The sequence below is a fragment of the Corvus brachyrhynchos genome, unplaced genomic scaffold, assembly GCF_000691975.1.
Source record: "Corvus brachyrhynchos isolate BGI_N302 unplaced genomic scaffold, ASM69197v1 scaffold194, whole genome shotgun sequence".
NCBI classification, from domain to species: Eukaryota; Metazoa; Chordata; class Aves; order Passeriformes; family Corvidae; genus Corvus; species Corvus brachyrhynchos.
The window spans coordinates 2,568,261-2,581,120 of record NW_008237890.1 but is presented as its reverse complement, the minus strand read 5'-3'; the positions used below and the strand labels follow the sequence as shown (position 1 = coordinate 2,581,120).

The following is a 12,860-nucleotide window of genomic DNA, read 5'->3' as shown; positions in this document are numbered from 1 at the left end:
TTTGTTTGGTTTTGGTTTTGGATTTTTTTAAAAATACAAACCTATTATTCCTAAAACAAGGAAATGGAAATTAAATACCATAGACCTCTTCAAAGGGACTGATGGGAATGAATAGTTACAAATGTTATGTTTAGAATTTGTATGATCATCATATTTGCTTGAAATTGGGAAAGTTTGGTTTCATTAACATAGGTTGATTTCACATAGTTTGACTTGAAAAATAGTAATAATTAGGAATCATAAAAATGAGCCTACTTTATGAAAGATGCAAGTAGAGCATAAGCTCTTTGCAACAGGAGAAATAGTCTGTCTTTTAAGATCATCACCTTTTGTCCTTCTCTACTACCCGAGCATGCTGTGTAGAGTAGTTTTCATCTGTGATTAGGATTTTCCTAGGCCAGAAAAAAACTATAGGCTTCCTAGGCATGATGCTTTGTTTGTATCCTTGTTGGAGATAGTGAAATCTTTTTTCCATGTAAGACTGGGGAAACTCAAGACATTTGCATTAGACAGTAATATTTTCAAACATAGTACAAAATGAATATCAAAGCACTTTGACTGCTAAAACATTCAGCAGCTCCTGGAATAGGAGGCCGCTAACTATCAGCCTAAAAACGGTAATTATCTGAACCTAAGAGTTTATGTTTAATGTCAACATGTTACCTGTTATGCTTTCTGAATCATTTTCAGTGCATCTAGAAGGAAATATTTGACTGCTCAGTTGCTTTTGTACCTATCATTGCACTATCAGATAGCACATTCACTACTTGTAAAAATAGTCAGTTTGTCTACCTGTGTGTGTACATATATGTAATCATTAACTAATTGTGCAGACTTTTTTTCTTACTTTGCAGGTTCTGTTGGTCTGCAATTAGACTGGGGAATACAAGGTATTTTTTTTTTTTTTTAACAATATAAATGTTAAATGAACTAGTCCTTTAAAGGGGGACAAGGGCAAGGGGGATGGGCTTTGGGTGCTGAGCAAAGAGTTGTTTGTTTTATGTGCAGTGTAACATGCAAGATTCTGGAAAAGTTTATGTTACTAATAGGCTTGATTGTGACAGCTCATATTAAATTTTTAGGCTAACCTACATAAAAGGAAAGTTACTAGTATTTTAATTGAATCACATGTATTCTTGATAGTCTGTGATTTAAACTTATTCATCGAAATAAGTTCCTCATTCTTTGGAACCTAAATTCCAAATTTTTTAAGGGGACAGGAATGTGTGCCTCTAGGGTTTTTCATGACCCATCATAAATTGCACTGAACTGACAGGTCCTTCAAAAAGAGCAATGCTGGGGTTGAGAAAGAAAAAACAATCAGGGTTTTGAAATTTAAAAACAAATGTTAAGATAGCAAGAGTAGCTTTGAATTTCATCAACTGGAATTCTTTTTTCAAGTACTGAAGAGAGAAATTTTTTGTGTATTTTGTTCTGTTTCCTTACCTCTGTCCATTATTCAAAAATACTGGCAAACACAAATAACTCCAGTCAGCCACAGAATGCGCAGCTATTGTGGTGGGAATTAAAAATAGGAGTCTGAAAGCTGATCTTTTGCTACTTACATAGTGGAATCTTGGAGATTGCCTTAAAAGGCTTAGACAAAGCTGTGCACAGCAATTGTACTTATCTTTGTACTGCCAGAGGATTCTTAGGTGATGTGCTGCCATGTTCCCATTTATTCTAATACTGTAATTACTGTAGAATTTGGATCAACTGTAGCAATTATGTGTGTGTAAAGCATCCTTTAGCAGCTTTGACAATAGGATTCACTACAGAGAGTCTAACCTTAACAGCTGACAGAAACTATACCATACCATAGAAGTTCTAATACTACTATCACTATAATTACGTTGCTAAAACAGGCAAATAATTTTGTGAAAGTAATGAATATGAAGGAAAAGGTAGAGTTTCTCAGTGTTGGTGTAAAACCAATTTTAAATTAATATCTCAATAAGGTTTGAAATTTTAACAACAATATATTTAATTTTAACTCTTAGTCTGCTGTGTCAAGAAAGGTGGTTTATGATGACAAAGTGTAAATGTTTCAAACTCAAAATATAGCAGAAAAGTGAGTTGCTGACAGTGATTTGTTTCAACCTGTTGAAGAAATATTTTCCCACTAGTTTCTAGCCAAGAGCTATGCAAATATAAATTGATATTCAAATAAACAGCATAAAAATTGTTATTAATGTACAGTGCCCTCCTAGATATTTATTGCTGCAGTACAACTTCTGATTTGTATGAATCAGGTTTCATTGTAGTTTATTAGCAATCAACGATGATTATTTAGCTCTAGTGTTTGTAAACTATAATTCATCATCCCCCTATCTTTTATTTATGAGACAATGTCAAATGAAAGAAGCAAATTATATATTGTTATTGTTAGGAAATGCTCTGCACTCTACAGCATGTTAACTTTGCCATGAACCATCAGTGTTCAATGTTCTGCTCTGACTACCATGTACATCCCATCTGCCTTCATCTCACACAGTGGAGAAAGTTGACTTTTCAGTGGAGTCTCACATTCTGGCAACTGTGAGTCCAGAAACAGCTCTAAAAAACCCCGACCCATTAAGGTCAATGGGAGAAATGCCATTTATATCAGGGAAGCCAAGATTTTATCCCTTCTGTTGTCTGTGTTGATACTTTGGTTGACACCTGTGCTAAGCAAATAGGAAGCAGAAGAGCATAGTTTCCTTCTGTTCATCCTTCTCTCATGGGGAATAATCTTCAGCACAAAGAAAATATTTGAATGTTCTGAAATGGAACTGTTTAAATGCTACTTAGTCCATTTTTGCAACAGTCATCCTAAAGTAAAATATTTTAAGAAAGGGAAAATGACAGTAACATTTTCTCTAATGTCATTGCATCTGTTACTGAGGAACAGTTATAACTACTAGGAAAGTTGGGCATTTTCCTTCTAGGTTTCTTAAATTCCTATAATGACAGTTACATTTAATTATCAGATTCATACTAATTTAGTATGAAAATGACACAACAAAAAGCAGTTGCAAAACAAATGAAAAGAAAACCCAATAAATGGAATTAAGGAAACCAGAGGTGAGCATATATTTTATAAATAACATGTAAAAGCACTTTGTACCATGAGAAGTTATATTTTCATTCATGGTTATTAGTGGCTCCAGTATGGCATTAGTGTGTAATAATCTAATTGTTACTCTCATAGAAGACCCCCATTTCTTATTAAAAATTGCTTTAAAGCAATTCTCTACCATCCTTAGTGTAAAAAAAAGTACTCATATTAATGCAAACAATATTTTATATATGAATATTATCATATTATTATTAATCGTAATATTAGTGTGTATATGGAGCTCTGATTAAGTTAGTTGTAATGGTCAAAAATTGTATACAGGAAATATACATTAAAATTAGAAATTTAACATTTTATGATGTTTTAATTTTAATACGTATGTTATGGTGAAATAGCTTGTTTGATAGACCTTATCATTGGACTCAGACAAAATTTGTGTTTTAACTTTGCCCATACAATTTCTTTTCAAAAGCTACTAATGTATCTTAATAGTAGCATGATTTCAGGGACAAAAAACATGAAATGAGACAACTATAAACCTTCTTCATACTAATAGTGTTTTGTAGAATTCATTCTAAAAGTCATCTGAAGTATGCAGGGCAAAGGAAGGAGATACGAATTTTCTGATGAAAAGCACTATGCAGGAATATGTAAGATTTGTTATATAAATGGTATGTTAAACTAAGAATGCATTGGGTTTGCAATTTCACTGTCTTTTGTTTGTGTTCTCACAATACAGTATTTATTTGCAATCATGAATGCTACTTCCTGATTCATATGTTCTTGGCACCAACTAGACCTCAGACACAGCAGTATTATTAGAGCTAAAGTGGGGCATGCAATACAGGAAATTTAGTTAAGATTTTCTGAAATTTAAAGCACGAAGAGTCTGTGAGCCAGAAAGCCTTATGGATTAAGATTATCCTGCTTTTCAGTTGAATGAATCCCTAAATGATCTTAGGTTTTTGATCATATATATCTCTCTCTCATGGTAATTCTGAATCCTGTCCTGCTTCTTTTCCATCTTCACCCAGAAGGCACTGTTTCTTTTGAAGAGCACTGTCAAAACTTTTAGTTACGTTGATTGCATCAGCCACACTTTGCATAAAACACAAATGCCACAGTGCATCATGGAGAGGCTGAGAGACCTCTGGTGTACTAAATAGGGTTTCTAGAGTTTTGCCCTGGCAGTAGAGACAGTGGCTTGCCAGTCAGCAGGCACTGTAAGTAACTCCAGGTTGCATTTGTAATGTCACAAGAGCATTGTGCTTGTCATGTGAAATTATTAGTGACAGTTGATGAGAAACCTGAAGTGGTGAAATGATTGAAAGCACACCTGTGATCATATTATCAATATAAATTAAAATTGCCCATCTCAACTGACTTTTTCTGCTGTCATGTACTGTGCACCATTTCCATGGTAATGAAACATTTATGCTGCTTATGCTAGCTTTAGATAATGTATTCTTCTCAGGTGTATGTTTTTTATTGTCATCCATTTTACTGTATGAATGCTGATGTTGTAGGTGATTACAGATGTGCCATAATCCTCATTTTCCACAAATAGTCTCTCCCTTCCCACTCTTGGTACTCAGGTATTTATAGCTCTGTCACAAAGCCATTGATTGAATGGCGTAGATGTCAGTATATTCAGTTTCTTTGGAAAGACTTAGATTAATTGATACAGACAAAATAATATGAAAGATGTATCTAATACAGAACATTCATTCCTAGACTTCAATTCTTTATAACTAATGTATTTTTAATGGACCACGCAATTTAAATGCACTCTTTCAGAATGTTTATTTAGAAGTTAGTAGGAAGACTAAATATTTAAAATAGCCAATATTTTATGATACATACCTTTTTATTTTTAAAAATATGTTGATTAAACTCACCATTGATGACACTGCCTGACTGTCCTGAATCACCTCCCTGTCCTCTGTATGCCTTTGTACATCTTCTATGAGGATCTGTTCCATGATCTTCCCAGAGAGAGGGGTGAGGCTGACAGGTTAGTAGTTCCAGGGTCTTGCTTTCTACCTTTTTAAAAGATGGGTACAGTATTTCCCCTTCTGCCGTCAGCGAGGACTACACCTGACTGTCATGCTTTTAAAATATCATGGAGCCTATCTTGTCAACCACATGAGCTAATTCCCTCAGGACTCCGGGATGGATTTCATCTCGTCCCATAGACTGACATAATACTTTCAGGTTCCTCAGGTAGTCATGAACCTGATCTTTACTTACAATGGGAGGACCTTAGTTCCCCCAGTCCTTGTCTTGTGGTCAACCCACTTGAGAGGTGTGGGAAGTGACATTAGCTTCTGGAAGTTGCCACGGAAGACTGAGGCAAAATAGTTTTTGATTACCTCAGCTTTCTCATCCAGTTTTACTCACTGGGTAGCCTTTTTTGACCTTTTTCTGGCTGACATACAATCTTTCTTGTTATTCCTTGGGTCCCTTGCCAATTTCAGCTCCAGATTTGCCTTGGCCTTCTTAATCCCATCCTGACACAACGAGGCTGAGTCCCTGTACTCTTCCCAGGATGCCTGTTCATGATTCCACTGCCTCTGCATTTGCTTCTTGCCTGCTAGTTTGACCAGAAGTTCCTTACTCACAGCCATGTTGGTCTCCTTCCTTTCTTGCCCAAATTTTTGTTCCTGCACATAGCTAATTCTTGCATTCCCGCTGCTTCTTTGTCAGTGAGGGTGGTTTTCCAGGGTGGTTCTATTGACTAAGTTCTTGAAGAGCTGGAATTTTGCTTTTCTGAAGTTCAGGACATTTATTTTACTCTTCACCTGACACGTATCCCTCAGGATGGCAAAGTCCACTGATGCATGATCACTGCAGTCCAGGCTGCCTCCAATCTTGACATCCCTGATTAACTCACACACTGGTGTGATCACCACTAGATCCAGTATTCTGTCCCCTCTGGTTGGTATGTTTATCATCTGGCTTAAGAATTTATCCTCCATGCATTCCAGGGGTCTCCTAGATTGCCTGCTTCTGCCATGCTACTTTCCCGGCAGATGTCAGGGTGGTTGAAATCCCCTCACAGGACGACAGCCTGTGAGCTGGAGCAAAAGGGCTTTGTCAGTAAGCTCTTGGTGTAGAGGGCACCTCCTCCACCCGTCCTTTCATCCCTGTCCCTTCTGAATGCCTGTAGCCTTTGACAGCCACACTGCAGGCATGAGATTTGTCCCACAAAGATTCAGTAATATCAACAAGGTCATAACTTTCCAGTGGCTCCAAGCTCCTCCTGTTTGTTGTTTGTGCTGCGTGTATTGGTGTAATGGCAACTCAGCTGGGCTGAGACATGTTATCTTCTTAAAGGAACATGCCTTAATTCATTTGAGATATTTCCCTCATATTTCCCTCTTGGTTTCTGTTACCTCAGGACCCCTTCCTCATCTTCCTAAGACTTGAAGCGTGGTCCAGCGTGACTAGCACAACTCAGAGTCACCAACGCGGTGCCCTCACAAGCACTCTGTCCCTCTAATTTTGGTCTGTCATTTCACAACTTGCCAAGAGCTATATTATCTCCTCCCCCGCATGGCTTTAAAGCCACGAAGCCATATAAAAGTAGACAAGGCCTGTCTTTTATCCCAGTGTCACTGCCTGCAACACTTTTGATCTACTCCTTTCAGCCTGGCAGGAGGAGGATGCAGAACACACAGATCTGAAGTTTTTTCTGGTGTCTGCTCCTGTCTCAGTGGAGGCAGACCATGGTTCCAGCACTCTATCTCATCTTTAGAGTCTGTGATACTTCTTAACCTTTCTACCTACTCTCTCAGCTTTGTCACCAGGCAGACCAGATTAACCACCTGGTCACACAGCTGTTATCTCTATTACTGCTCCATTCCAGCACCAGGCTCTGGCACTCCCTGTAGCCTGTAACCTGGACAATTGCATGTTTTCATGGGCACTTCATTTGTGTCACCACATCTTTTCTGGTGAATGCTGAGGACATGGTTGGCCATCAGGTGGAAAACATTGCTGTGTTTCTTCCAAGGACGTGGTGACCACCAGCTGAGATTACCTCTACTGCTGGTGGGTGAGTGCTCTCCCTTGCTGTGCAAACTGACACATGAACTGCCACACCACACACTGTTTGCCTGCTCTCCTCACTGTGGTCCTGTTCACTCACACTCACCAGAGGCTGCTTTTGAATCACTACAGGGTGTCTGCTCTTGCTCCTCTCCTGGCTTGTGCAGAAGAGTCAAAACTGCCTCTCCTCAGGGCTTCAGTGCTTTCCACTCATGGGTCTTGAGTCCCTCTCTCATCACTAATTTCAAGGTCTTGCTTCTTTCTCCCTGCAGTGTGGTCTTTGGCTCCAGACCATGTCTGATGGAGAAATTTGCCTCAGAATCTTCACTGAAATGTGTTTAATACTGCAAACTAATAAAAGAAAAAAATTCTTGATACATGCAAACACACATAGTCTTGCAGTAAAAAGGAATGAGACATATTTCATGGTGTCCTATGTAAAAGATTCGTATTACTTTCAGGACAGCTACAGCTGTAGCTGTGCTGTAAGTTTTGAGAAAGACAGAGAAATTCACATACGTGAATTTTAACTGTTCACTTTTTGGATATCGAGCAAGTCTTCTTAACTTGCAAAACTCTTTAAACTAGAGGGAATTTACCTCTTACAAGACAAAGTTATTAGTTACTCTCATGTTTTCCTTGGTGATTTTTTTCTTCAGTAATGTTTAAGCTGTAAAAATGATAATTTTTAATAAAGATTGCTGGCCAAAATATGTTTCACAACCATTAAGCTTCCCTCTAATTTTTTTCCATCAACATTTCTTCCTTTTTTTACAAATGTCAAGTAGTTCTATAAGAGAATTTTATAGCCTCCAAATATCACATTTTTATAAGATTGTAAACTCCATCTTACTGTAAAAGAAATTTATTTAATGAGTAATTTTTTTCTGAGTCAAAAGTAATTTATTTTATATTAGTATTTAATACTTAATACTGTAAGGCATAACAAGGGGAAATTAACAGGACATTAGCTTCCAAAACTTGAAGTCAAAGAATGACTGAAGTCACCAAAGAAAACACACCATTGATGACCAATCCTTTGTCCTCTGCATTTATAAAATCATGGAAAATAAATAATATTTTATTAAATTCACACATTTCAATTACTAATACTACAATTTTCAAAATAAATTATGATAGCTCAACGGAATTCTAACTTTTAATGGGACTATTTAAGAGAATGTTGAACTTCCTGTTTTATGAGAATGTATGCAACAGTCTTTACCATGAACATAGTGTTAAAACTCTTAAATACCAAAGCTCAGTTCTGTTTGAGCATGTTTGAGAAATTCATCAAAGGGAAAAAGATAAAATCTAATAAGATCATAAGGAAGAACCTAAATCTGTTAGGGAAAAGGGAAAAGATAAAATAGGATGATGCATAAAGGCTGTAAAACAAATCAGGACTAACTCAACAGAAAACAAGCTTCCACTAAGTATTTTCTAGAAATGGGACAAAGAGGAGGGAGGTTGTGATAGAAAATTTCTATTATTCTTAATACGAATAGATGAAAATGCATTTATTTTAGAATTCAGGCATTATATGGGAGAAAAAAATTTGCCTCATTCAAATTTTTGCTATTTCCCTAATTTTTGAATTGTGCTTCTTTGAAATCAAATACCAGCTACTGCATGTTTTTCATTTTTATTTGTCCTTAACTTTAATTCACAGTGTAACAAACTGATATTAGAGAAGCTACGTCTTTTGTTAAAAGAAACTTATTTTACATTTCCTATGAAGTACAAATAAATAAAAATGGAAATTATTCTCTACTGGTCTCATTTCAAGCTTTCCCAATCAAACTTTTTGTTTTGTTCAGTTAGTAAACTAGTAATTAAGTTGCATGCACAAACATTTAAGTCAGCAGGTTAGATTTCTCGTGTTCTTTTACTTGAAGAGAGAAATGTAAGGGGAGCCCAAAAGGATACTGGAGCTACACTGCTGAATATCTCTGGAATTGTCTCACTTTTGACCCATCTCAATGATTCTCTGATTCAGTCTTCAGTTTTTGACTAATCTTACTACTTCTTTTCTTCTTCTCCACCCTTCTACTAGGCCCTAAAATGTTACCAATTTGTACAGGTACTTACTACAGCAGTGAATATTCAGTGAGATGCTGATTCCCATCTCATCCAGTTTCAGATTAACAATGCAGGGTTTCTCCTTTTTGTTCGGGTTTTCTCTCTCATGTGTCTCTTCCTTGAATACTGGGTAATAATTTCTGTGCTTACCACTTTCACCTCCTGCTTTTCCTTATACTACAGAGGCCCTTTGCAGTCTCTCCAGAACATCCCAACTTTTATCCTTGGGGAATGTGCAAGATCTCCACTATGACGAGATATTTTGCCTTTTTCTCACTTAAATTAATATTTTCTTTTTTTTCACCAAAATCCTGGTACTTGCATTAGCTGTTTCTTCTCTTCAATATTAAAGAGAGACATCTGCGTCCTTTCCCCGTCCTGCTTAAAGTCTTTATGATTAATCTATAAAAAAAGTACACTACTCTTTTCTCCCTCACTACTACACACAGTCCCTCTCTGGGTCTTGTTCTCTAAGAAATGACACTACAAAAGTCATCAAAATACAGTCCCATGGCCCAGTCATGGTCAAAAAATTAAGTGCATTTTTGGATTTGTATCATTAGGTGTTGGGCACAAATTTTCTTTTGTCTCCATAATGTTTACCATCTTTTCTCATGCTTATGGTACCCTTCTAATTAACAACAGCAATAACATCAAGACTTCCCTGTATTCTTAGAAGAATCTTCTGACTTCTTTGAAGCATTGTAGTTAAAGAATCTGTGTTCTCTTCTGCACTGCACCCATCTTCCTTAGTATGCAGCTGATATCTTTTCTGGGTCATAAGTTTCAGGAGCTGCAGCTTAGTGTTTTGGCTCATACTTAGGGTTCATTATATGACACTAGATTAAATATAACAACGTTTTTTAACATTTTCCAGGCTACAGAGACGTAAGTTACAAATAACAGCCATGGATAATGAGGCAGACCTGTTGATAATTTAGTAAAGGGAATAGAAAATTTTCTCTTGAAGGAGAGAAAATGTTTAACAATTGCATTTCCTATTCTCATTTGCTGTTCTGCTCACCATTGTTGCTGCAACAATGTTCTTGAAATTGAATTTTCTGTCTGTGTTATTAAGTGTTCCTGTCCAGTAGCTGTGAGATATATCTGCAGCTGGTGGAAATGGATCAAACAAAATTGTGAAGCGTTATGCCACAGTGACCATCTACCTCAGTTTTGTCTGAAGTAGACAAGGAAATACAAAAAGTTTAAATGTAGGAATCCATTATGTAATCCATTTTGTCATCCTTTACTTTTATCCTTAAAAGCAGAAAAGCTTGGAGACTTAATACCAAAAGAATATGTTCTTACTTCATTAACAGTATCAAAATGCATTTTGTGGTTGATTCTCCTAATAATACTTTGCACAATGGTTTCAATCTACAGCAATGTATGCATTTTGATTTCCTAAAATTCAGCCAAATAAGCAGCAAAATAACTTGTAAATTTATCGATTCAGTAAAAGTAACAGGTCAAGTATGTTATTTGGTCACTCTACAACATATCATATAGCAAACTTAATTTATTGAATTTTCCAAGCTGATGAGCTGTAATTAATTATTGTTTTATAAAATAATTATACATTATTTCCTCTAGTGAAGACACAAACTTGATATAATACATTACACATTATCACTAGTTAAGACACATGTAAATACTCATTTTTGTTTTAGAAAGCCAGAACATTCATTCATAAGTCAAACTTGGTAAAGAAAAACATTCACATTACATTAAAAAAAAGTTTATTTCCTTCACTGTTTTTCTATTAAGAACTGTATGGGATTTATCTTTCCTTATAACTGGTTCAAGGGAGAGCCTTGTTTTTTGTGGCCTGACAGGTTTTGTGGGTAGTTGTTCAGTCATTTCATGTGATGTAGAATTTATTTGATAATTAAATTTCACACTGGTTTTTTCTTTTGTTGGATAAATTTTTTCTTCAAAGTGCAAACATTATTGTGAGACAGTTCTTAATAAGAATTTTTAGTTCTCATCCCATAATTATTTTTTCTGTGTTTTCAAAATAGGATTAATCAAAAAGATGTTTTATGTCTAAACATTAAAGTTCATGTAACATATAAATGAGCAATTGTGACATCTAGTATATCAAAATATGTTTTTTTCAATTTATTAATGTGCATATATTTAATTTCTGAAAACTCTTTGTCATTAGTTATTCTATATGGGTTGAAATGCGTCACACTAAAAAAAGTGTTAAATATATTTTAATACACCAGATTTTCTATCACTTTTTTATAGGAAGTAAACAGTATTACCGCAGGCCTGGTTCCTACGGTATATCACCGTGTCCCGCAGCCATAGGGAGGAGGAGGAGGAGAGAAGATCCAGCAGGCAGGAATTGTGCAGCAAGATTGATTTATTTAATTATTTTACAAACTCTTTTATAGACTTTTTTCTTCATAGTCTAATTGGACAAAGGACCAGCCACCCCTTGGGGGTGATTGGCCAAAATCCTAGAACATCCATTATCAAAATATTTTCTACTATACCATAAACAAGACTTTCCAAGGTTGCAGGTGGCTTGGTTGTTTACATTCCCTGCTACCTCTTCTGTGAGAGAGAAAAGTCTCTCACGGACTTAGAAAAATAACAAGAAGATCCTCACTAACAGCATTTTTGTACCTACAATTCCCCCTTTTTGTTTTATAAGATAACAACTCTACTATTAATCCTAAATAGAAATCTACATCAGTTATTAATTCTAAAAATGTCCTTAAGGCTTTAACTATCTGACTCCATAACAAGAAATTCAAAATTCAGTCTCTGCTTGTGGAAGGACCATCCCAGTCTCTGCTTGTAGAAGGACCATCTGCCTGATGGTTGACATCCTGGTCATCATCAGAAGAGTCATTAGGCTGATGATCTACATTCTGGTCGCCATTTGGATGGTTGGCGTTCTGGTCATCATTGGGAGGTTGCCTGTTCTGCCTCTGGTGCCGCAGGTCAGGGTGAACGCATTTTGAAGGTAGCCACCGTACTCCAGTATGTGTGGAAACGCAAGCATACCCACGACCCCAAACGATAAGCTCATGAGGGCCTTCCCACTGGTTAGTGAGTAAATTCCGTACCCAGACTTTTGCCCGGGGCAGCTGTCTGTCGCCTGCAGACTGCAATGAGAGAAAATGATTCAGAATAACAGGATTATTTGAATTTTGTGGTACTGTAAGGTGATTAATTGTATACAAAGCTTTTGCTAGTCGGCTCTGTGGGGTTTCTCCATGCATTCCCCTTTTCTGCTTGTCCAAAACACGCTTCAAGGTACCATGAGCGCGTTCGACAATGGCTTGGCCAGTAGGAGAATGTGGGATACCAAAGGTATGGTCTACACCCAATAGGTGTAAAAACTGCCACGTCTTCTCCGAGGTGTAGGCAGGACCATTATCGGTTTTCACAGAAGCTGGCACGCCCAGGACTGAGAAAGCCAATTTCCAATGGGCAATGACATCACGGCCCTTCTCTCCAGTGTGAGCAGTAGCCCACATAGCCGAGGAGAAAGTGTCAATAGACACGTGCACATATTTCAGCCGACCAAATTCTGGGATGTGAGTTACATCCGTGTGCCAAATCTGCAAGGCTTTCAGCCCTCTGGGGTTTACCCCCGCTGGCAAAGGCGCAGCGAGTCCGTGACAGTCAGCACAAGCGCTGACAATGT

The 12,860-nt window shown here is 36.9% G+C and overlaps 1 protein-coding gene across 21 annotated transcripts in view; it reads left to right on the top strand.

The window, feature by feature from the left end:
• PTPRD (protein tyrosine phosphatase, receptor type D) overlaps positions 1 to 12,860 on the top strand; it is a 1,188,396-nt gene that overhangs the window by 523,830 nt on the left and 651,706 nt on the right. For 20 of the 21 annotated variants that reach the window (XM_017732862.1, XM_017732863.1, XM_017732840.1 and 17 more), the window contains one exon: positions 855 to 890. The exons of the other annotated variant lie outside the window; for it this stretch is intronic. The gene's annotated coding sequence lies outside the window, so the exon portion shown is untranslated. The remainder of the gene's footprint in view (positions 1 to 854; positions 891 to 12,860) is intronic. 21 annotated transcript variants of the gene reach the window in all.